Here is a 26468-nt window from a genome sequence, read left to right as displayed (position 1 = left end):
TTGGGCTAGAGGATGCCTAGATGGAGACGGTGGAACCATCCATCTCTGTTTCTAATACTTCCCTTTGTGGGTTTGGATTCAGTGGTGCCAGCGTCCAGATTGTCCCTTCACAAACAATAGCACTTTGGGAGTATGACTCAGGAAACTGACATATGGGCTTCAACCACATCAGTCAAGTACGAACTTTGAAAACGAAACATTAGTTTACATTTAGTGATATCTATCTGTTCAGTGTGAAGGCTTGGAAATAAATCAGTATTTTGCATGTCCTGAAATCAACAGGTCAGATAATGAGAACAGAAATGAACAAGATCCAAGATGGACATATTGATACTTACATGTAAACATACAGTTATGTGAAGCACCCCGTATTCAGATGCTGTCCTTGAAATGTGGCCTCTAACCCCATTTCACATTACTTGTGTTGGACTCAAAGATAGAGTGGGTTTGTGGTTTATTTGATGGGAAATTTGTGTTGTTTACATGCCACACAAGGATGCTCTTTGCTCTCCTGTGTCCTGAAGATTTCAAGTATAATGTAAATATCACGTGGGGATTTTGTGGTTTGTTCTTGCTTTTATTGAAACAGAAGACTTAAAATAAGATTTGGCAAACTTTTTCTGTAAAGGACCAGAGAGTCAATCTTTTCAGCCTTGCAGGTCACCTAGATGCTGTTGGAACTTTGAAGCATTGCTGGGGTAGATCAAAGCAGCCATGCCTAAATGGACTTTGGCTGTGATACAGTAAAATTTTATAATTGCAGGTGCAGGCTGCTCCTGGGTGATTTAACACATTGACTTCAACTGATACTCTAGTGTGAAGGATTATAGGAGCGACCTGAATGGCAGGCTTTGACAAGGAAGGGAAAAGAGAGAAGGTTCCTGAAGTTGCAAAAGAAGCAGGAGTAAAAGTCTTGGCTGCCTATGAGAGTAAGCTCAGTGCCTTGAAGTTATTTATACCATCAGTGAAATTCTGAGTACATTGTAGCTGTCTAGGCTGATACTCCAGTAATGTTGGAAGGAGCTACTTGTTTGGTTCGATTTTGATAATCGGACAAAGCAAATATTTGTAAGATCCAGAAGAAATAGAAATAACTTGCAATACTGATCATTTTTCTAGACTTTAATTCTTGAAATAGTTGGAGCCCATTTCATAGTCCATAAGGAATTTTAACCTAAAAAATAAGGAGGAGTTCCCACTGTGGCTCAAAGGGTTAAGGACCCACTTTTGTCTCCACATCCTCAGATGTGGGTTTGATCCCAGGCCTTGCGAAGTGGGTTAAAGATCTGGTGCTGCCACAAGCTGTGGTGTAGGTCACAGCTGCGGCTTGGATTCGGTGTTGCCATGGCTGTGGGGTGGCTCTGATTTGACCCCTAGCCTGGGGACTTCCACATGCTGCAGGTGTGGCCCTTGGAAGAAAAAAACAAAACAAGGAGATGTTTTCTTCAGGGTTTGAATGGGTCAAGAATGTCCACCTGGGCACAGGGACTGGGTGTTTGTTTCGTAGCACACGTGCGTGGGAGAATACGGTCAGGACTATTTTGTGGATAATTCTTAGAACCATTTTCATCTGAACTGTAACTGATAGCTTCTCATCTGTAACATATCAAAGGATCTGAAGCAAATGTGATATCTGTATTAGTCTCCTGGGGCTGCTATAATATCATACTGAAAGCTTTGAAGCTAAGACAACAGAAATTTGTTGTCTCATGGTTCTGGGGGCTGGAAGTTCAAGATCACAGCATCAGCAGGGTTGGTTTCTTCTGAGGGCTGTTGGGGACAGTGCGTTCACACCTCTTTCATGGTTGCTGGTAGCCTCAGCTATACCTTGGCTTGCCGGAGGCATTCTCCCTATGTCTTCACATTGTCTGCCTTCTCTACCTGCCTGTCTCTGTGTTCAAATGTCCCCTTTTATAAAGACACCAGTCATATTAGGTCAAGGCCCATATGATGACTTTATCTTACCTCCATCGCATGCAAACCCTTATTTCCAAGTAAGGGCATGCTGGGGGTTAGGACTTGGGCATCTTCTAGGAAGACAGAATTCAACCTGTAGCAAACGCTTGAGGGGAAACGTCCCTTAAGCTTTGAAACTACATTCATCATTGCAGAAATGGTTGTAAAAACAAGATAAAATTTATGGTCAATTACAATTCTGGTGCTAAATCAGCCTCAGCATTCATCTTAGTGGTTAAAATTGTACTTCTGAAAGAGCTGAGATCTTTATATCGAATACGTCCCATTTATGTTTGAATATCCTTTTGTGAGTAAAAATTATATCCAACTTTGAGAGCAATGTGCATATTTTTTAAAAATTTTATGGCTGCACCTGTGACATATGGAAGTTCCTGGGCCAGGGATTGAATCCATGCTACAGCTATGCTCTCTGCCACTGCTGCAGTAATGCCAGATCCTTTAACCCACTGCACTGGACAGGGATCAAACCCGCCCCTCCCCAGGGACCCAAGCTGCTGCAGTCAGATTCTTAACCCACCTCAGAACTCCACTATGTGCTTATTTTAGATGTAGCTTCTTTCTTGGCTTGATTGTCTCCATGTGGAAAACACCTTAAAATATTTTATAGGGATGTGAAAAACCAGCTCACTTGTTTGCTTCTTGGGGTGGAGAATAAATGGTTAAAAATCTGTAAAAAGCCCCTAAAGCACTTTATACCCACATCAGGTCACAGTGGGTGTCAAACAATCTGAACTGCTGACGAGGATATTTGAAACTAGGCTGTCCCCGAATGTGAGGAATGAGAGGCATCCTAGTCTCACATCTCCAGCCTCCATCCTTCAAGGTCAACATCAGTGCAGAGGGAAGTCCACTCACCAATGATGGGAAAACAACAACATCACCTGACAACGGACGGGGTTGCTGAGAGGGGAGGAAAGCCAGGAAGAGAATTTAACCACTGCATCCGTCCTGGAATGGGGTTCGTCAGTTAGAACAAAATGTGGAACAGTAGGGAAGAGGGCCGGAGCTTTAGAAGAAGCAGAGGAGGCCAGCTGTCTTGCTGTCTGGGAAAGAGCAGCAGGAAGAAAGCCATTCCAACAGAATGTCCCACCGTGGACCGCTGTGTAGGTCTAGAAGTATGCCAGTGCCTAGAGTCTTAGCCGTACTGTGCTGGCTTCTTCTCAGCTCTGTCTCTCACGGAGCTTCCAGAGCTCAGGATGCTGTCCCAGAAGACGGCCAACCAGCTGGCGCTGTGGGTGTGCTCGGCAGCACAGACCCCACAGCTCTCTGATTTGGGTCCTCTCTGAAGACAGAACAGCAACAGGGTGATTAGGGAGCAAGTATGTGAAAGATATGCAGAGGGTTGCAAGAAAATTTTAAGGATTCAGGGCTGCAGTATGTCTACAGGAAAGCTGACCTAAGTAAGCTAAATACATGGAATTTCGGTGTATGTCAGTGAAGGCTGATGGATCACCAAGAGTCTATCCATGTCCTCTTAGTGGATGGTGGTTAAGCTTCTTAATCAGGAAAGAGACATGTTTCGTGTTGAGAAAACTGTCTTCCCCTTCAGACTCTAAGCGCCTTGGAGGGATCATGTGACTCAGTTTTATGGTGCCTCCAGTAATAGACAAACTTTGTGAAATATGATATTTGGTTGGTACCGGAAGATGTGAATTCGAAACTTTGAGAATTGGACTCCCACATTTATTTTTACAAGCCCCATGGTATTAGTTTCCTCTTGCTGCTGTGACAAACTAATGGAAACTTCATACTTAACATGACAGAAATATATTATGGTTTTAGAGCTCGGAGTCCAGAAAGGGTCCTGCTGGGCTAAAATCAAGGTTTCAAGAGGCTGCATTCCTTCTGGAGACCCTGGGGGAAAAAAATCTCTGTTCTTGCCTTTTCCAGGTGCTAGAGGCCACCTGCTTTCCCTCGTTTGTGGTCCCTTCCCCCATTTGCAGAGTGAGTAGCATCACATGGTCAGATTTCCCTCTTTCTCCAAGGGAGCTGATTCCATCATCACATCTCCTTCTCTCCCTCCGAACCCCTGCCTCCCTCTTCTCAGGACCCTTGCGATTACATAGGGCCCATGTGGATAAGCCAGTGTAATCTCCCAATTGCACATCCTTAACCAAATGATGTCTTCAATGACTATCTTGCCAGGTCAAGTCGCATATTCACAGATTCTGGGGCTTAGGAAGCAGGCATCTGTGGGAGGCCATTCCACCCATTACACCCCCAGAGCGCTTCTCATGGTTTGGTCTCCATGTCCTCTTGAGTTTTCTTGCAAGGCGCTATTGTTCAGGCATCATGAAACTGATGAAGCTGACGAGAGCTAGGCTTATATCTTGGGGCCAAGGCGAGTGCTCTCGACATTTTGAGGAAGTCAAATTAGTAATGAGGATAGTGCAATTCTAGACCATCTGCTTGGGTGGAGCAAACTTCCTAATTCTGGAAGAATGCTTGCCTCTTCTTCTGCGTGTTCTACTCACTGTAGCTTCTCTGACCTCTGAAGGCTAAAGAACTGGACTCAGATCTGCCCAACATCATAAAGCTGTGAGTGCCCTAGAGTCCTTATGAGGCCTGAGAAGAAGCAGCTATCGATGACTCTAATTCATTGTTCAGCTTTCATCAAATTCCTCAGTCTTTCTGGGTCTTATTTGCCTTGTGTGTAAGAATATAATGCTCTGATACATGTCCTAAGCTTTCACCCATCAGCAAGATTTTCATATTAATCAGGTATCTCCAGAGAAACAGAAGAACCAATAGGATATGTCTACACTAGAAAGAGGGTGATTGTAGAGAACTGGTTTGTATAGTTGTAGAAACTGGCAAGTCCCAGACTTGTAGGGTGTGTCAGCAAGCTAGAGGTTCAGAAGAGCTGAGAGTTGAATTCTAGTCTGAGTCCCAAAGCCTGAGACCCAGGCAGAGCCAGTGTTTCCATTTAAGTCTGAAGGCAGGAGAAAAGTTGACATCCCAGTTTGAAGGCTGTCAGGCTGCATGAATTTTTATGTGGGGGATGGTCAACTTTTCTGTTCTATTTGGATCTTCACCTGATTAGATGAGGCCCACCCATACATGACCAACTATCTGGGCACTCCGTGGCCCAGTCAAATTGTCATACAATTAACATCACAATTTTAAACTGAAATTTTGGAATAGCCTTTGAACTCAGTCCTGTTCAGTCTTCCAGTGACAGCCTATGTGTAAACACATGTGCCTGGCTGCTGGAGAGATGGATCAATTTTTGATTTGTACAAGTTTCCTTGGAGAACACTGACCTCGCAGTCAATACGGACCAGTGATGGTGTGGAAATCATGGAAGGACAATTCTTAGGACTTCAAATTAGAGGCTCCAATTCAGTGTGACCATCTTTCTTTTTTTTTTTTTTTTTTTTTTTTTGTCTTTTTGCTATTTCTTGGGCCGCTCCTGCGGCATATGGAGGTTCCCAGGCTAGAGGTCCAATCGGAGCTGTAGCCACCGGCCTACGCCAGGGCCACAGCAACGCAGGATCCGAGCCGCGTCTGCAACCTACACCACAGCTCACGGCAACGCCAGATCATTAACCTACTGAGCAAGGGCAGGGACCAAACCCGCAACCTCATGGTTCCTAGTCGGATTCGTTAACCACTGCGCCACGACGGGAACTCCCCATCTTTCAATTTATTGCTTGAATGCTGAGTGCATAAAATTAGAACATTGTAGGCAGTGGCAGGGTGGCTTTTTTTTTTTTTTTTCATTTCCAGCCTGTGCCCAATTTGCCCTATCTGTCTTTTCAGGCAGTTGCTCGATCTCTCTTCATAAAAAGAAGCAGAGCCTTTCTTTGTGTTGGTCACCGCAGGGTGTTGGTTACTCCTGATTTAGGCTGCTTCTCATGGAATCCCAGATGCACTGCCGGTCGCTCATGCTTGCTCTGTGGACGTCACACACGTATGTAAAGAACTGGGATAACTTCACATCCACACGTCAGACGTCGAAAGGAAAAGGTAGGAGTGACGCAGGAGGAGGGAGGACTGTAGAGAGAAGGATGAAAAGTACCAGAAAAAGCAGCCACCAAGCTGAAGAGGATGGGGAAAGAGAAAACATCTAACATCTCTCTAGAAGGGAGAAGTAAAATGTAGGCGGACAGATAAAAGTACCAAATTAAACCAAATTAAAACCAAAAAAGAAAAAAAAAAAAAAGGAAGAGAAAGGCAAGCCACAATGCCATGAGTGAGAATAGAACGGTAATGTCTTTTCACAAGAGAGTGTAGAGTGTAGACAAACAGCCCTTCTTCTCTACCTCCCCAACCGGATCGTCTGGCTCTGTGTGGTATTGCTCCTGACCTGACTCTCCTGTTTACATTTAAACGTGGTAAAGAGGTCTTCGGGGCAACAAATGATTCTGAACCAAATGATGCCCTCCCGTAGTAGCACTGAAGTGAGTACATGCACAATTATTTCAAAATAAGGAGCACAGTGGCTAGGGGAACAAGGGTGATGTGGGATTATACTGTTACCACCTGCATGAATGTGTATTTGGTCAAAGGGATGAGCTCGCTGAAGTCAAAACAATGAGTTTTGAGAGCTCTGCTTCAGCAATAGGTTTTGTTGTGTTTGTAACCATCTCTCAAGTGCCTGGGTGCTTAAAGCGGGGGGGTGATGCGTGTGTGAAAGGAAACCTTGGTTTTGCCCTCAGCTAACACACAGCTTAGATGAGAAAGCTTAGAGGTTTGGCAGTTGGTACTTTGTTGCTGTTGTTTTGTCTTTTGAGGGCCACCCCCATGGCACCTGGAGGTCCCCAGGCTAGGGATCTAATCAGAGCCGTTGCCACCAGCCTATCCCACAGCCATAGCAACGCCAGATCCCACCCCCATCTGCGAACTACACCACAGCTCACAGCAACACCGATCCTTAACCCACAGAGCAAGGCCAGTAATCGAACCCGCAACCTCATAGTTCCCAGTTGGATACGTTTCCACTGCGCCACGACGGGAACTCCAGTTGGGACTTTTTGATGAAAGGAATAGGAAAGAAAGTTTGGTGATAACAGCGGCTTGCATTGCATGTATTAAAGCTGGAATTAAGGCAGCAGTGCCCAAATGCCTCTGGCCCGTCCAAAACAGGACAGCGTTATCACTGAGCCTTGAATGTGGATTAAATGTTTGGGATGGGGATACTTATTTTGCTGTTCAAAGAAAGGACTGAGGCTTTTTGGGGACAATGCATTCCTCATCTCCTCTTTCCCCAAGAGTAACACCAGAGGAACTTGAAGTGATCCAGTGCCATTGAGGCACTGCTTTCTGATGGGTATCCCATGCCATGGGGAAATGCCTAACTGGAATTCAAAGGCTAGCTGCAGACTCCTAAGATAGATCTCCCTCTGTTCCTTTTTATTCCATTGGGATGGTATTTTTCAGTCCTGTGTTTTTATACTGCTGATGCTGCTCTGAAGGAAGAACAGTCAGAAAAAAACTCTGGTTTACTTAAAAAGCAATCTTTTTTAAAAAAGCACTTTATCCTCTGCAACACATATCAAACGTGTTTTTTTTTAAACTGTATTCCGATCTCTTCGCTGACATGTCTCATCACAGCCGGGCCTCCCTGATGACTTTAATTACTCAGGGAATAAGTAAAGGTCATTTCATTTCAGGCACATTTATTAAGCACCCACGTTTTCGTCTCATTAACATTTTTTTCTATTTATGTGAAGCTGGGCTCCTAAGTGATTCTATCAGAGCTATTAAGATGTTAATGTCAAGTCTGGCTGCAGCAAAGTGGGTTCTCAATGAAGGCAGGGGAAGGTGATTCATTTCTCCTAAATTGTGTTTGTTTTCCTTTGCTGAGTATTAATGATGGGGCCAGGAATAATCTTGGGTCTAATGGGGCACAGATTACTGGTTACCGGTGGGAAATTCATCTTTTCTCCCCTTGGGAGGGGTACTGCGGACGTGTGCTATCATGGTTGCACCAAATGGGGTTTTACGTGATGATTCTGCAGGTTGTCGGGAGCCAGGTCCAGCATCCATCCTATGAAGGACAAAAGGACTGTGTTTGTATCCACTAGGATCTGCCACCTCAACGTCAGAACACCACAAGTGTTCCTTTAATATGTAGATAAACCCAAAATGTATCAGTGAAAGGGAACTGAAATGGCATTTTGTGTTATCTACATGCCGTTACTATGCAGTTACTAGACACACACACACACACACACACACACACAGCAGGAGGAAGCTTCTGAAATGACCTCTAGTGATCACTGTCTCTACTATGGTAAAAGAAAAATTGTACTGGACATTTTTTTTTTTTTAGGGCTGCACCATGGCATACAGAAGTTCCCAAGGTAGGGGTCGAATCAGAGCTACAGCTGCCAGCCTACCCCACGGCCACAGCAACGTCAGATCGGAGCCATGTCTGCAACCTACACCACAGCTCACGGCAACACCAGATCCCTAACCCACTGAGTGAGGCCAGGGATCAAACCCGCATCCTCATGGGTGCTAGTCAGGTTCGATAACTGCTGAGCTACAACAGGAACTCCTGTACTGGACATTTTTTTTTTTTTTTAAGTGGCAAGAAGGATTTTATTCAAGACCTTTGCAGGAGCAGAGAGAGACTGAACTTAATTCCACTGAAATCAAACTTGGGAGAGATTTTCAGTCCTGGAATGAGCTAGTTGAAAAGTTTGGGAGGATGTTTGGGGGTGCTGGTCTGCACGATTGAGGCCTTCTGTTTGCCCTTGCCCCCCTCCCACAGAGACTAGGCAACAGGGGCTTTAGCCCTGATGGTTCCATTTCAAAAGGAGGGTTCCCAAGTGCTTTAGAAAGACTTTCCTGGCTTATGGAGCCCACAAGAGGCTGGAAGAAGGTGCACATCTCAAAGGGCCAGAGAAAATTTGTAATTTCAGTTTTCTTAAGTGAGTGCTGTAAGAAAAGGGTGGTCAGGGGCCTGGAGTCAGGAAGAAATCTATCTCGAGTTGAGGCAAGATAGGGAGACTGCTGTGGTCCTTTGGATCCCTCTTTGTGTCTTTCTGTAATCGCTTTTCCTTGATCGTTGCCCACATCTAGTAACTTGCGACGGACAAATAGAATAGAGCAAAGGTGGTAAATGTGCCTGTGAGATGAGGATGTAAAGGGGTTTGACTCCTGTCTTGCATGCATGCACTTTCTCTTGAATCTGGCTCTTCCTGCTCGCTGGCTCTGGGGAAGCTGGTTGCTTCATCCCCTCATGGTGGAGAAGCCCAAGTCGTAAGGAAATAAGGGCATCCTTGGCTCAAAAGTCAGTGAGGAGCTAAACCCTACAAACGATCACCTGAGTGAGGCTGGAAGCAGATCTACCATCAGGTCAGCCTTCAGGTGATCCCAGCTCCTGCAAGCTTTGTGAAGACAACATTTCACAGACTCTATGAGATCATAAAGGTTGCCTTGGCCCTAGGTTTTATGGTATTTATTATATAACAGTAGGTGACTAACACACATGCAATGCATACGCATGCACACATATCTACCTGTCAGATCATAAAGACGACATACATTAAAAACAGCGTGTATATGTATGCATGTTTATGTCAGAAAGACACCTAAGGAAAAGCCAACATTCTCTAGAGGAAGATGCAGAATCCTTCAGAGAGGTAGGATGTTTAAGACTCCCAGATGGAGGGAATATGAGGAAAAGGCTATCAAGGAAGGCTTGAGCAACTGGAAGACTAGATTACAGTGGTATTTATAGAAATCGGGGAAAAGTAGAGTAAGTTTCCTTTTTTTTTTTTTTTTTTTTTTTTTTTTTTTTGACTTTTAAGTGAATAGGTTAAATAGGGAGCTGAGTGATCCATCTAGACCTCAGGACAGCATTCCAGACTTGGAAGTGGATGTCTGAGTAGCATTATGTAGATGATATTTAAGGCATCAGGGTAAACTTTTGGCAAGAGAATTTAGAAAGAGAAAAAGAGAGGCCTGACAATTGAATCTTGGATTAGTCCACACTTAAAAGGTTGATGTAGAAAGAGAACATTAAAAAATGAAACGAGAAATTGCAAAGAATTGGTTATAAAGCACCGTTAATTTAGGTGAAAAGTGCTATAGGTTTACAGGGAGAAAATTGAGGAGCAATTTCTAGGTAGAAGTTCAGGCAGTTAAAAGAAAACAAAGGAAAACAAAACAACACGAGGCAGAACACGACTTAAATGCTGAGACTGTGGCATTACTGTGAACACTGCCTGTAGAATCCCCATTCAACCACGAATCAACTGCCAAATTCCACAGCCCGCCCCTCCCATCACTGAGTGAACCAAGCCCGCCAGCAAATGTGCACTGGACCAGCGTGGGCAGCATCCCCTGGCTTGTGCTCTCCGGAACCTGCCCTGCATCCCTCTCTCCCCTCCCCCTCTGGGTCTCCTGACATCTCTGTGACAAGTGCTGGGAGTCTCCAGGCTTCTCAACAAAGGCATGAATGCCTCCCCTCCCGGCCTGTGTCAACGGGACTGCTCTAGGAGCCCCTTCCCATGAACCCCCCTCCCAGATGGGGAGTGTCCTGAGCTGTGGCTCCACTGACCCGATCACAGGGAGCTGTGGCTCAAGTCACCAGACCCTGCAAAGCTCTCTGAGGTGCTTCTGGGCACACTCCCTCAGGCATGGTCTTGTGTGCACATACCCAGAGCACAGACAGAGTTCAAGTCCTGGGCACTGGGCTTCAAGCCCTGCTGGTGCATGCTAAATGGTGCACCTTGTAGGTTTGTGCCAAGGCAGACCCACGTATACAAGCCACTAAAGTGAGTCTGACTCTGGCATATAAGAACCAGAAGACCCTAAGTGAGGTTCCATGTGGTTAGGTTGTTAACTGGTCTTAAACTAGGGAGAAATTTAAACATCTTTGGTTATCCAAAGCTGCTTGAATGGATGCCCAAACTTCACTACCTGTTTCAGTGCAACGTCTATATGATTCACCTGTTCCAGGTGGCATCTCCTAACTAGAGCTCAGTAAATGTACCTCTTCAACAATTCAGCACCTGTGTAATTGCTTTAACCTCTGGGATATGTTGCATAATGTGTCATTTTACCTGTCTATGGATTGACTCAGCCCTTTTAAAATTCAGTGCTTCTAAGAATCACCTTGAATAAAACCCACAGCTAAACATACTTGTGGTTGATAAAATGCCACCTGAGAGTGCTCATGTATGCATTTTTATTGTCTCACTTTGACAGAAGGCAGTAGCATTCTACCGCGCTGGAACTAACCAAATTAGTCAATGTGAAAGGAAAGTGATCTCACTCACTGTAGCAAAAAAGTTTATACATTATCTAGGAATATACTGTACAAAAGCAATATGAACTCTGCCTAGAGAAAAATTATAAAATAATGCTAAACAGTATAGATATACCCAACACCTGAAATAGTGTAAGTTAGATGGACCTTATAATAATGCTGTTGGTTTTTCAGAAAGGTGAATAAATACCAAGAGCATTTAAATAAAAATCCTAATAAGTTTGTTTTGTTTGGTTGGTATTCAGCAAGCATGGTTAAGTTTACAAGTAATAGCAGTCTTTCCAAAACTAACCAAAATAATACTGAAAATTCTAAAAACTCAGAACATAATGAGGAGTTCTTTCGAAATTCAAAATCAAGATTTTTGCAAAGTGCTGTGACAAAATCATGGATGTCTGGTTCCAGAAACTGATCCATAAGTACATGCCGTTTCATATAATTGAATTCTGTAAACAGGATTCAGGGAATTGGCTTTTCATCTAGAAAAAAATTTTTTTACATTAGATCTCTATCTCATGGCATAAATAGAGACAGATTAAGACCTAAATGTGCAAAGACAGAGCTTTGAAAGCACTTGAATGAAAATGATTAATGTCTTTATAATAGGAAACAACACTTTAAAGCTTTTAAAGCCATATGCAAACCCCAAACTCATCAATAAATATTACTAAATACATTTTAATCCAAATCTGAAATATTTTCATGATGTGTCACCATAAATTTAAAACTTTGAGGTACATAGCAGAATAGATGAAGATATCTGCAATCAACATATCTTCTGTCTGTCTGTCTATCCACCTACCTACCTACCTATTATCTCTCTCTCTCTCTCTACTATGTATCTATATCAGACCGAGGGGTTATTGTTTAGGAGATAAAAATCCAACAAGTCAATTGGGAAGAGACGAAGAGATCAATGGAAAAAAATGCTTAAGGACTTTGCATGGACCATTCACCAAAGCATATAAATTAGCAATGAACAGCAGTCATGGAGAATAGCAATAACAACTTGAAAAGACGCTCAAGAGTGGTGGTATGGGGGAAAATGCAAATTGAAATAAAAAAAGGATACATTTTCCCATCCATCCGAGTGGCAAATCTCGGAATCTGGCAACACTCTGTTAGCAAGGCCATTGTATGTGAGCAGTTTGCAAATATGCAGGGAAGTGGCCACAACGCGTGTTCCACGTCCCTGCAGTTCCACTCCTGAGATCCACCCTAGAGAGGCCGACTGTGCCCAAAGATAGAGCCGAGGGAGGGAGCATCTGAGAAGGGGATGACGTTTCCAAGCAGACCAGAGCCCATCATGTTTGCCATCATGCTCCCTGTCCGATGCAACCACGGCAGGACTTACCGTGTCCTGCTGTTATTTGCTGATAGGCATAACAAGAGGGCCAGCTTGGAGGTTGGGTCAAGACTTAGAGGACCGATGGCAGACCCAGACATGAGAAGAAACATCAAATGGCCCAGATGGTCACGAGACCCATTCAAAGATTTTGAAAGTCTTCCTCAATATCAAGGCTGTTTAGAAAAGGGTCAGGCATTAGAAATTTTTTGAAAATCTCAGAGTCTTGATCTTGGAGAATTGAAATAGGGGTCTTAGAGGTGGGGCTTCCTTACTTCAAGCATGATTTTCTCATTGCTGGGAGGTTTTCTTTGGTGCACTCCGACCTTTGCATTTCCACGCCCAGGCTGTTATACAAACTCAGGCCATAAAGCACTTTGCAGTCGTTGGTCCAGAATGTGTGTCTGCTTGGAGAGAAGGCATTGATGCAGAGAGGATGTTTCCGCGTTAATTGCAAAGCAATCTGTTTTGCTCCACCACTGAATCTTCAGTCAATACCCGGTAGTGGAGTGGAGGCTCAGCGGAGTGTGCTCTCCCCAACATTGTTTTCTAGCTGCCATCACACCCACACAGGTTGTCCGTACAACTCTGTTAACTCAGGAATCAGCCTTCTGGCAATGAAGCCCAGCTGAGATGATGGCATGACTGCTTGCATCTGTATCCTGTTGATCGTGTTCCTGGACATAAACATCCTCCTTTTCCTGGAATAGTCCAGGTGGATGCCTGCAGTCCTGGCATAATTAATCATAACTTTTACTTCCACTAGGAAAAGGCTCCAAGGTCTGGGTGATAAAATTATACAGTCATCTTAGAAATTAACAATGGCAACATGAGCTAACATTTTATTGGCTGTTTTCTCTCTGCCAAGCGCTATTGCTGAGCAATTAACTCCTTTAATCTTCTATAATCCTATTAAATAGAACTTTACAGAGGACGAAAATGAGTCTTGGGTGTGTAAAGTAACTTGTTTAAATTCGGAGATCTAATGTACGTGCATAAGGAAAGCAAATTTGTGACATATATCAGTGGCTCATGCGTTTTCCATGTAACTCTCATCTGTTGTTTTGAGAGTAACCTTTGAAAAAGTTGGTATTATTTTAAGATTCCTTTTACTATCTGCATAAATGCAATTTTGGAATGTCTGAATGGGAAAAATTTTAAAATATGCTCGGAAATCCCCGGCAGTCCTGGATCCCTGATGAGACAAAGCAGAGCCCACTGCTGAAGCCGAGACAGCGAGGCATCTTCAAAGCATCTGTCTGCCGTGATTCCACAGAACAGGGATATGTGTGCACCAAGCATGCTTCCCTGGAGAGCCCGAGGGTAAGAACTGAGGGCTCGGTGGAGTTCCCTGGTGGCAGGTTAAGGATCTGGCCTTGTCACTGCTGTGACATGGGTTCAAAACCTGGCCCAGGAATTTCCACATCCTGCAGGTGCAGCCAAAAATTAAAAATAAAAACCAAAGAGGGCTCTGTGTATAACCAAAGGGGTGCATGCTCGCATACTGTGCCTGTGGTCATCTTACATGTGTGACCTGTGTTATTTCATCTGACAATTAATGAAGTGCTGTTAGCTGGGGCGGGATGCTATGTCCTACGTATCCAGCAGGCCAACATACAGGACTCCTTCTGCCTCATGTATACATAGGGAGCCCAGAGGTCCTCCTTCATGCAGTATGCACATCCACAGCTGGGCCCTGGCCAGACCATTCTCACATTCCGTGTCGATTTGGAAGGTCCCAAAGCACCTTATCTGTGCCGATGGCTCTGCTGTGTATTCTGGCAGCACTATCTCTGTTCTTCTAAAGAAGTAACCTGGTTCTTGTTGTCAAATCTGTTTCTGTGAAGACTTTCCTTCAGTTGAAGTTGTCTTTTGTCAGGGCGGGTGCTTGTGGGATCTCCCAGGGGCAGATGCTGTCCATGTGTGTCTCAGATCCCTGGGACCGTAACCATTTCGTTGTGCCGGTAACTGCAGGACCGTGGAAGGCTGACCTCCCTGTGGGTGCCAAGGGCCCCCAAACACTGGGGGATCACCACTCCCTGGAAAGCATCTCGTGCTGATGATGGATGCAAGCTGGTATATCATACCCCAGCCAGCCTCCTCGCTGCTTGGGTCAGAAGAGGCATTTTGCATCATTCTCCACGGTTTGCTGATGGGATGAAGCTCCAGTTGCCATCGTGATAGCTGGCTTCCTAGGTCCTTTTATGGGCTCTCTTCCCTTCCCCATCTCACCTCTCCTCTCCCCAGCCAGACTTGTGGTGGAAGCTTTGCCTCGGGATCTGTTCTGTGTTTAAATAGGTCAGGCTCTGAAATCCTCTCCCAGCTCTGTTTGTTTCTTCCGTAGCCCTTTGCTCAATTGTAATTGCATGGTTATTTGTGTTTCACGAAAGCCTATCTCCCTGACTCCATGGCAAGTGTCCCTCTGTGTGTGTATGTGATTGTGTCTAGTTCGCGTGATACTTGGCAGATGTAAATGCACAATAGACTCATTTTGAAAACGAAAGAATGAATTTAGCAAAAGCTGTATTTGTAATTCCCACTAGGCTGTGGCTTAAAGAACCAACCAGGTCCTGAGGATGCTAATCAGAAGCAGAAGGTGGTAAATCGAGGTAGATCACATTCTTGGCAGGGCGTGGGAACCAGAAGAATGGGGTCTTTCGAATGAAAGAGCATATAGTCATTGGGAAAGAATGTTATACTCTATGCTAGAAATTTGAATTATCTGTATTTTCTAGAAGTTAAAATTGATGAACACCGGTTTGAATGCTGTTCTATTTCCTCTGACAATAGAAGGTTTAAAATAAGCATGTAGCCATGGATTATATTTTATAAAATGATATTAGCCTTAATTGTTTAAAACATATATAGTTAGAAAATTCAAAATTGGCTTTTGAAATGAATGTGAAATGAGCATGACATGTCGTTACGAAGCCAGTTCATAAGCCAAGATAATTGTACATCTCTTTTCCCAGGTACTATCCAAACAAAGGTATTGTATTATGATGGCTGGTTGTCATGGCTCCCTGATTTTTAATATGGCTTTAAATGACTTATGTTTAAATAGTCTTGGAAAGTTCATCCAGGAGATGCTTTTCCCACGTAATGAAGATCATGCCTAATTAGAGCTGGTGAACCTGAGACCACAAACTCTCATTTGAGCCATATGTTGTGCCTTAAAGTAAACATTGATGTCATATCTATGCAAACAAGACCGCCTTCGCTGGTGAAGCACGTAGGTGGGGGGCAGACCTCGATGCTCACCTGGTCCCTCCTCCCGCATCTTTGTGTGGGTCGGGGAAGAGCAGGATGCTGCCTCCAAAGTCCCCAGGGTGGCCCTGCTCAGCGATAGCACTGAACGCATGAAATGTCTGGATGTTCAGCTTCTGTCGGTTTGTCACCGTGGGTGGGAAGAACCCAGGGGTACCAGCCCAGACGCTGCATACCTTTTCTTATATCTCTGCCTGTGCGTGTGGAGCTACCTACACCTATTTCTAAAACTACCTTTTTCTTCATCGGTGTCTATGGCTACGACCGTTCAGCTCTATCTATATAAGTTTCTATACCTAAATCTAAAGTTACCTCTGCCTCTGTAAGGACGCCTCTGTCTCCACCTGTATACCTCCCTCTATGTCTGTGCCTTCACCTACACCTGTACCATGTCCATCCACCTGTGTGCGTACGTCTCCATGTCTGTCTACACCTACACCTGTATCCACAGCTGAGTTGACAACTTCGCATCCTCAGCCAAGCCCTGGATAAACTTGCACTGAAGGTGTGAGGCTGGCCTGAGGGAATTGCAGTGTCCTAACCCAGAGCATCTGCCATGTTTCACGCCCCCAGGCTCCCCACATCCACCCACCTTGTCTTTCTCTCTCCCCTTTCCTGGCCTGGTGCCATTTCTAGGGCCCTGTTTTCTGCCACCGTCAGGAATTAGGGCTCTCTTTTCAGTCTTCCCCAGAGAGAGCAGGAAATTCCTCCTTTCCCCCATCAATCTCATGATAGGGATGCTTCCACCCTATGATGGTGCAGAAGCAGTACATATTCCGTGGCTTTCGTGCTTCCAATTTTGAATGTTGACGCTTTCCTGGGCTAGTGATACAGACGGTGATACCCCAGCGATGCTGGGCAGTGGTAGTGAGCAGTGGGTCCCCGCCGGCCACATGATCACCAGTGGAAACAACCCATATGCTTCCAACCACTCTGCACCCAGACCATCACTCTGCTTCTCACCTTCAGTACAGCATTCAGTAAATTGCACGAGATATTCAAGACGTTATGATAAAACAGGCTTTGGGTTAGATGATTTTGATCAACTATAGGCTCATGTAAGTGTTCTGAGTGCATTTAAGGTAGGCTGGGCTAAGGTGTTGGTGGGGGTATGGACGTAATCCCATCGTAAGTCTAAGGCGAGGAGATGCGTTATCTCCCTGGGGCCAGACCTCGGCTTCCAGTGCCAAAAGGCGTCTCTGTGAACAATGCAGCATTGTTGAATTCCTCATTACTCTGAACTTTGCCTTTTGAGAGCATGCTGAGGCTTTCTCTTTACCCGTCCAGATAACTCACTGAGATATACACGGGACTTCATCCCCCATGGAAGCTCAGTCTTTCTCCAAAAACGAGATCTGCCTCTCCTGCTAGAACAAAGGAAAATTGTCAGTTTTTTTTTTTTTTTTCTACTTTTCAAACTGACTTAGGAACATTGAGGTCTGGCCTCAGAAACACATATATCATTTTTTTGGTCATTGCCCCTAGTAGAACATATAATCAAAGTGTTACTTAATTTCACTGCCCTGTCAGGATGCATCTTGGTACAGACAGGCAAGCCTTTCAGAAATGAAATCTGGAGCCGGGGTCAGTTGGAAAAGATAACCTGCCCACCACTGCTCTGCCCACAGCTTCCTCTGGCGGCATCCATCCCGTGGATGAGCGGACTCACTGGTCCTGCCTTGGACTTGCTGCTCATCTTCAGCTCTGATCCTCCTGTCTCCTCTGCCTACTCTGACCCTCTCTTTCCGACCTACACTGAACCATCTGAACAAATCTTTTGATTTCCTCTCTTGCCTCTGCTTCACATTAGTCTCATCCCCATGCATGTAACACCAGCTTGGGCTTGGACCCCAATTCTGACGGCTGCCCAAAACATCTTCATCCTCTTCTTTTCTCCTGCATGAAATCCACCCCCCAAAGAGTCCTCTTTTCTAAAGGTAGGTTCCAGCTCCCAACAGGACCAGTTGTTGTTCCCTACCTCTTGCTACCTGGCACGTCCTCTGTCATAAGGACTTGGTGCACTAAATTGCAGAGAGCTTACCTGGTACTCAAGTCAGCTAGCCTAGACCCATCTAACTGCCCAGACTCTTCATCTGCTTTACACACCTGTCACCCCCTGATGGGTCTGTGGGCCATTTCCCAGCCAGATATTGTCACGTCCTTTCTCTGCTTCCATACGTGTCCTTCCTTGGACCTGGAATTGTGTCTTTCCTTGGCGTCTGCTGAGGTCCAGCTGCCATGCTCCCGTGATGCTGTGTCTCCCTTTCCAAGCAACAGTGGTTTTCGTCTTCTCCTTGGCTTGCTGTATCTCTCACACAGCACTGCCACTCGCTACCCTGTGTTTTTGATCATCCAGCTTGCATCTCATCTCTCCCGGTGGTCAAGCAGCCCCAACTTCTTCTGGGAACCTCTTGGAAAAGCACATCCTCAGCTCTACCCCAAACCCACTGAGTCTACAGCATTGAGAGTGGGGCCTGGTAACCCGTATTTTAACACACCCCACCTGTGATTCTGAAGCTCAAAGTTCAAAACTCAAGTTTTGACCTTGCTGACCTAGACTAGAGACCAAGGACAAAGACTTCATTTTTCTCCTGACACTGCGGGGGGAACTTCTGTATCAGAAGGTATGTTATTAAGTGATTCCTTTCTCCTTTGGTTCTCTTTTTCATTTTTGGGTCCAGCCTTTCCCTTTGCCTGGCAGGGGTGACCATGTGGTGCAGGTTCATTGTCTTATGAAGAATTGAAATGACAAGCATCAAGGCAATGTTTGGTTTCTGGTAGCAAACAAAGGATTTTGCAACAAAAAGGTAGCCTGTGAGCCAGACTCTGATACCTAGAAAGAATGATGAAATTCCTCGTTGGTACATGTAGTATTTTAAGAGCTATGCTGGATGGGCTGACCATGGAGTTTTACGCAAAGGAGATCCAAGAACAAGAAAAAAGGAGGAGGGTCCTGGCTGTTCAAGAAATGAGCAAAAAGAGTCAGGTTGAGAAAACCAGTTGTATTCGTTTCCTGATGCTGCTGTAATGAGTTATCACGCTTGGTGGCTTAAAGTGACACAAGTTTAGGCCTTACAATTCTGTAGACGAGAAGTCCAAGACGGGGCTTGTGGGGCTACATCCAAAGCTATGTTCCTTCTGGGGCCTCTGGGGAAGAATCCATTTCCTGGCCTCTTCCACCTCACACCCCTTCTCTCCTGGCTCTTATCTTTAACGCCAGTGGTGTGGCATCCTCAAATTTCTCTTTCTCCCTTCCACCTCTGCTTTCATCCTCACTCCTCCTTCTCTCTGCCACCCCTGCCTCCCTCTTGTAACAACTTTTGTGGTTCCATTGGGTCCAGGAAGAGCATCTAGGGTAATCTTCCCAACTCAAGATCCTCAACTTCGGGAGTTCCCGTCTGGTCATTGGTAACGAACCTGACTAGTATCCATGAGGTTGCAGGTTTGATGCGTGGCCTCGCCCAGTGGGTTAAGGATCTGGTGTTGCCGTGAACTTTGATGTAGGTCACAGACAAGGCTCACATCTGGCATTGCTGTGGCTGTGGTGCAGGCCAGCAGGTGCAGCTCATATTTGACCCCTAGCCTGGGAACCTCCGGTGCTGCAGGTGTAGCCCTTAAAAAAAAAAAAGATCCTTCATTTCATCACATTTGCAGAGCCCCTTGTGCCGGGAGGGGATGCTGGCAGAGGTTCCAGGGGTGATGCGGACATCCTTAGGAGGAGGCACTGTACGGCTTGCCCTAGCAACCCTGCTGCCTCAGCTATAGGAGGCGAGGTGGGGGCATGGCCGGACAGTATGCATGGCTGCCCAGTGGCTGGGCCCTTGGTCCCTGATTTGGAGGTCTGAGTGGTGAGTCCTTGGATACACTGAGCTCAGAGTTGGAGGATGATACCTGTCTTGGAGGCTTTCCACTCCATCACGCCTGGCATGGGGAGAAGTGACCGAGGCACAGTGGTGGCTACGTGTTTTTAAAGTCACTCCCTCAACTGCTTTGTAGTTTCTCTATTTGAGAAGCAGAAAGCACATGCAGAGCCTGGCGTCCTTCACAGCTGTGATGAGAATCCCAAATCAGGTCCATTCATTGCCAGTATCTCTCAATCGGCACACCTCTATCTCACTTGAAGCATTTCTTTCTAAGTCAGGGGAGAGATCAGATTTATAAAGTCACAGTTTTGTTGCTATGGAGGTATGGTAGGGGATCCTGTCATCCCAGATGTGCCTGCCTGATGCTGTGTGGCCTCTCAGCCTACTGTGCTGTTCCTGGGTGACCTAGCAGTGGGTGGGGGTGTAAAGGGTCATCTCTGGTGCTCTTCATGCCTGTGGGCAGGTAACTTTAACTCATCTGCTATAACAGTATGGAAATTGGAAAGTGGGAGACTGGAAATAACTCTGGAGGAAATTGCTCATGAGAACTTTGGGGACAGCTTTCAGAAAACACTCATCTCAAACTTATCTTCTCCAGACTCAAGTCCATGGCTTCTGTAAGCTGTGTTCCACTAGGGTGCCAACACAGCATCTTCAGAAGGGATTGTGTAGCTGGGTTCACAGGTCAAAGCAGAATCTTTGAAAATATATCATTTAGAAATATAGGACTTTCTGAAATTACAGAATCTTCTTTAATTAGATTGGACCTATTTGGGAGAGCCACTGATTGCTGGTTGATACTGTATTGATGAAATTTGTGCATCATTGGTAAGCAGAATGAGCAGACAGATCTTTCAAGGGATATTGCAGTGATAGACCTCATTTAGAGCTGCATGAAGCATAGGCAAAGCAGAGAGTCCAGCCAGAACTGGCACAGGTGGCTAGCAAAATTTGTGGGTGTTCATCCTTCTCCATTCTCTCTGTAAACTAAGAGGAGGACCCAATGCATGGTGTGTATCTGCCATCTGGCTTCATGGTGGCTTCTGGGAGGAGACTGGTGGGAAGCAGGAGACCAGCCTTGGATGCAGCTCCTATGGGGTTCTGGTAGCCATGCCTATGTGTGGCCACTGAAAGTCAGAAGTAATAGGTGCTCACTAGTGGTCCTGCACCCAGTGCTTCAACATTCCTCTCCAACATTTCTGAAAATAATCAGTGCATTCAGCTCCCCTCAGTGTCATTTCTTCCTGCTGAGATTTGTAGCACATTGTTTTGGTTACCTCATGTTACATACCATATAAAATCTGCAGGAAACACTGTACTGTACACTTTATCCATTGCCACTAATTTGTTTAACTGAAATCTTCAGAAGAAAGAACTTTCACATGAAAAATGAAAGCAGTGTTACATAACCTGGGGGGGGTTCCTCCAGATACTTAGGATGAATCCTCAGGTAAACGGCTCCCCCAGATAAGGGTCCCTGGGCAGGACCCAGCTCCTGATGGAGAAAGCCCTGGCAGGAACCCTTGACACTGTAAAGAAAGGGGGTAGAGTGCCTCATTTTCTGCATCAGAGAGAGAGCTAGTTTCAAAAGCTGCTTCCACCAGGTGCGTGTGCAGGGTTGAGCAGATCTGTGACCAGAATTCCTTGTCTGCAAAGTGACAGTGAGGCATTCCTTGTGACGATTGAAGGAAGAGATTAGAGGGACGTGTCATCAACACCATCATCACCCCCTAATACCTAATCGGACAGTCTGACTGTATTTTATTGGACAAAGATGATCTAATATTATTTTAGATATTATTGTAGGTATGCAGAAAAACCGTGCATTTGCATCACTGTTACTAATTCCATTGTACACTGTCGAATTGGCCCTTTAGATCCATGCATCTCATTCCTTTACTTTCTTTTTTTTTTTTTTAAGAAAAAGTTAATCCTCTTGTCTAGTACAGGAGCATCCTTTTTGCCAGGTTGGCACTGTGTGTGCCTTAGCCTGGAAATGTCTTCCAGTGCACCCTCTAGACATTGTTGAAATCATTCCATTTCTGTAGTCACTCTTGTTAAAACTTTGGACGTGGCCAAATAGTTTTGCTTCTGGCAAGGGTTCTGGAAAATTTTTTTTTTCCTTCTGAGTGCCACCTAGCAACTCCAGCTCGTCATTCTGGTGGAATTTAAACTGAGTAACCTTGCGTGTCTTGTGCTTGGGTGCCTAAGTCTCCGAACTCAGGGTTCTGTGTGTGTGTGCACAGAAGAATTCTCATATGGGCAGTGGGGTTGTAATGATGCCAGTACCTGTATCTTCACGGTGTCTATTGATAGTAGGTTGACCAGCTCATCTTGGCTGTTTTATTTACTTATTTGTTTGTTTGTTTGTTTTCATTAAACAACAGATATTTTACTTTCTCACAGTTTGGAGGCTAGAAGTCCACGATGGAGACATCAGCAGACTTGATTTTCTCTGCATCCTCTCCTTGGCTTGCAGACAGGTGCCTTCTTGCCGTGTGTTCTCATGCTTGTCTGGGTGCCTGCCGCCTCTCCCTCTCTCTGTAGCCTCAAGTCCTAAGAACTCTAGTCATATCGGATGAGGACCCAAAAATCCCATTCAATTTCATGATCTCTTTAAAGGCCCTATATCTCCAAACAGAGTCACATTCTGAAGTACTAAAGCTTAGCATCTGGGTTTTAAAACCTCCTCAGTCTTGGACAAAGCAGGACAGTGGGTCCCCGTACCTGCCAAAAACATTTAACACATTTCCAACTGTAGGGGCTATGATACGACAGAAACAGGAAGCCAGGAAAGCAAAGGCATAGCGTTGGGCTCTCCTTCTATTTCAGCTCCACAGTCTTCAGGGAGAACATTTTTTAAACATCAAGGGAGTGGTGTATTTTTTTGCAAATGGAATAGAGCATATGTGCCATCATTAAATTTCATGACTAGGCTATTTGCATTTCCCAAATTCTCACTTTTTATCAGGATGACAGGTATGCAGATGGGGGAAAGACAGGAAGAAATGTAAGTTGTTGATAAGTCTTCTTAGCGTTTCAGTAATGGAAAGTCGTGTACGGATACGTGCTGCGTCCTTGCCGAATGTCATCTGGTTGGGGAGCATGCTGCTATGTTGGGCATCCTTCAGCACCGTTTATCGTTTCATTTCTCTCTGAAGCATTTCCTTAGGCTATTTAATAATGAGCTGCACAGTGACATCTAGTGTAGGAAGTGGAGAGAAATTACAGAGAACACACAGAGGTTGATCACCATTTAATGCAAAGCCCAAAAGAATATAATGAGTGCTTCTGAGATACGAGGCTCCCTCGCCTGAACCAGTTCTCTGCCGTTTCTACACTAGCACCTGTCAGCAGCCTCATGGATAGATGCTCCCCTAGGATGGGAGAATCATCACGGTGGAAAAATAAACCTGTCTCTGCTGGTGCTGTCAAAGCTAAACCTGTTACCATGGTCCCTCAGTATGTGCGGGGAGGATTGGTTCCAGGAGCCCCCATGCTACCAGAATCCAAGGATGCCCAAGTCGGTAATGTGAAATGGCATGGTGTAGCATTTGCTCATAACCTATGCAGTCCTGCCCTGTGCATTACATCACCTCTAGATGATGTATGATACCTAATACAATATAAATACTATGTAAATAATTGTAAATACAATGTAAACACTGTGTCAGTAGTTACCAGCATGTGACAAACTCAAGTTTTGCTTTCTGGAACTTTCTGGAGTTTTTCTTTTAAATGTACATATACATACATATATATATTTGTCTTTGGTAGCTGCACCCGCAGCATATGGAGGTTCCCAGGCTAGGGGTCTAATCAGAACTGTTGCCTCCAGCCCACGCCAGAGCCATAGCAATGCCAGATCTGAGCCGCGTCTGCAACCTACACCACAGCTCATGGCAACGCTGGATCCTTAGCCCTCTGAGCAAGGCCAGGGATTGAACCCGAAACCTTATGGTTCCTAGTCAGATTCTCTTCTGCTGTGCCATGACAGGAACTCCCTAAAATATTTTTGATCTGTAATTGGTCAAATCCAAAGATGCAGACCCTGCAGATACAGAGAGCCAGTTGTATATATCAGAGACATTTCCTGTCCTCTAATTCTCTTGTGAAGAACAGGTGATGTGGGGAGGCTGTCACATTAACCCACCTGTATTGTGTGTTCATGATCACCATGCAAAGCCATGATCGGCCACTTCAAATCAAAATCAAAGACAAAATCAAAGGAAAATATATCTGTTTGGTTAGGAGTGGCTTTGTCTTCCTGTGGTGCTGCTGTGTAGGTGGGGCTGGTCCGAGGGAGGAGCACAGCCTGGAGAGAATGGAGCGCTTGTGCGATGTGACGCAGGGGGAAGTGGGGAGCAAAGACTGGAAGACATTAGTCCTCAAGACGAACTTTGCTGCCCTCGTCATCTTGATCTGAGGCCATCAGAACCTAGGGCCATCTAGTACCAGTCAGTATTTTGATCACTGTATCAAACTGAAACCATTTCATAAATACCTTCTTGCATGCAGCATTGCAAATGCAACATAGTGTTCCAGAGTTGATAGGCAGCAGTTCATTTATTACAGCTCCCCTGCCCGAGCTCTGTGCTCAGCCCACTAGCCTTTCTTCCACTGATCAAACACACCAGGCGTGTGCCCACCTCAGGGCCTCTGCCCTTGCTGTTCCTGTTGCGTGGAGCTTTGGTCCCTCTGATTTCACATGCCTGGTGTCAAGTTACCATTCTGGTCTCAGCACAGATTGTCCTCCAGAAAAGCCTCTGTAATCAGCCTGTTGTCCTTTCCGTGCCACATTAAACCAGCAGTCCTAGTGAGCACAAAATCAAAGGAAAATATATCAAACCTAAAATTTGGAAAGAATGTAAACGGCCACTATTTGCAAACAAGAGGATTAATTGCACAGAAAACACTGAAGAATCTCAGAGACTATCAGAAACAGTAAGGTACTTCAGAAGGTAGCCACAAAGAAGATCTAGAGTCAGAAATGCCATTTCTGTGCAACAAAGGTGCTCATTTAACATACAGACACACAACGCAAGAATGACCACAGGGTGGTGTGCAAGGATTTTCAAGTACTTCTGAGAAACACACAGGACTGACATTTTGGCTTGGAGTCTTTTAGGCTTCATCTGCATGGCGCCTTCAAGTCTGGGAGTATATAAGTGAAGACTTGGGCTTTAAGGATTTGGGGAAGCTGCTTGCTGCTTTTCTGCAGTCCACCTAAAGCCAAATCAGACAAACATAATTATCCCCCTCCTCCCGGCATTTTTCTCCCTCATTTTCCCCAAGGTTCCTGCCCTCAGAGGCTCAGGATTTTGCGGGTGTCTCAGAAGCAACTTCCCCGCCAGCATGGCCCCATCTCCTGGGCCCTGGGGCCATGGTCTCCAGGGCAGGAAGCAGCAGTGGCTCCCAGCAATCTCTGTCTCCAGCTTTCCTTACACTGCCCAGGTCAGGCATTCCTGTCATGTCTGGCCTCCCACTGTTTACCTTGCTTTAGATGGTGTCAGTATATCTGTTATTCCAAAGATATTGGACGCAAGTTTACCCAGAATGTAGCAGTGTTTTGTGCCAAGAAGGCTTTCTGGAAAGGCAAGTCCCTTTTTTAGTGTAAGTGGTACAGCTTCCCTTTCTTTATTTCACCGATATGGGAAACGAACACGTGGAGAGAGCATCACTTCAGTCTGCGCTAAGCTAGTCCTTGATTGATGATGACATGTAGCTATTGGTACCGCATTCACTGTGTTTTTTCCTTGTAACACCATGTCCTTAAAAACCTGTCCCATTCGAGTTGTCATGAGAAATCCAGCCTTGGTTGGCAGGGGTCCTAAACAGACGCTCAAGATAGCCCTGGCGAGCCCTGCTCCCGGTTATTCACCTTCCTGTGGACCCCACCCCCACCTCGTCAGTCGGGGTGGGGCCTGTAACTTGCATTTAGCCAGCAGAATACAGCAAGCTTGCAGGGAAGCCATTTCCGTGATGGCATGGCTTAGGGCTCGGACCTCACTCTTGGGAACTGAATTCTTCCAGGCACCACGAGAGCTTGCAAGCAGATTTTTTCCCTGGTCCAGCCTGAGTTTACTCCCTGATGGCAACCTCAGAAGGAAACCACTGAAGTAATAACTGCTGTTGGAAGCTGCCAGATTTGTGGACCTCTTGTTACGCACCAGTAGGAAATGAGTATAGTCAATGAGTTGGTCATGGAAGCTGTCCAAACGGAACCCTTTTCTGACCGTGAGCCCATTTTGGAGATGAGCTATTTGGGTGATTGATATTAAACTACAGGACTTTGGGGGTGACTCCTCATACTGTTCTAAATGAAGTCGAATTCCTGATTGTGGAAACGGCCTGGAAAGTTCCCACTCAGCCACCTTCTCAGCCATCCAGAGGATCGTGGATCCTGAAGAACACCCCAAGTTCGTCTGCTCATCTTAGATTACTGTCTAAGCCATTCCTCTTTATCACTCCCTGCATGGCTCATCAGTAGTGTCTGATGACGAGTTTCAGCCCTGCAAGAGTAGAGCAGAATCAATGGAGGCCATTAGGAAGGGGGAAGGCAGGTTAATCTGATAAAACTGAAGGCTGAGCATGAAACGGAAAATCCCGCCACTGCACCTCTCTTCCCTTCTCCCCTCCTGTCCTCTGTCCCTGACTTAAACAGATCCTTAATCTGCTGTATTGAGGTCCCTCTGTGGGAAAGGCATTAAGCACTAAGTTAGAAGAAGACCTATGCCTAATGTGTCTTATTTAGTAAACAACGCACAAGTCTTGCTCATTAACCTATGTC

At 45.4% G+C, this 26468-nt stretch overlaps 1 protein-coding gene across 5 annotated transcripts in view; it reads left to right on the top strand.

Annotated features, from left to right (window-relative positions):
• Nucleotides 1-26468, top strand: part of LOC106506885 (uncharacterized) — a 545630-nt gene that overhangs the window by 428178 nt on the left and 90984 nt on the right. For 2 of the 5 annotated variants that reach the window (XR_014836079.1, XR_014836081.1), the window contains one exon: nt 5740-5946. The exons of 2 other annotated variants lie outside the window; for them this stretch is intronic. The gene's annotated coding sequence lies outside the window, so the exon portion shown is untranslated. The remainder of the gene's footprint in view (nt 1-5739; nt 5947-26468) is intronic. One more of the 5 variants, XR_014836080.1, reaches the window with a different exon arrangement.

Source organism: Sus scrofa, chromosome Y (assembly GCF_054392235.1).
Source record: "Sus scrofa isolate SSC_HxYL_T2T_F1_AM1 chromosome Y, Sscrofa_HxYL_maternal_Yorkshire_Landrace_v2.0, whole genome shotgun sequence".
NCBI lineage: Eukaryota > Metazoa > Chordata > Mammalia > Artiodactyla > Suidae > Sus > Sus scrofa.
The sequence above is the reverse complement of the archived record's forward strand: the minus strand, read 5'-3'. Positions and strand labels throughout refer to the sequence as shown.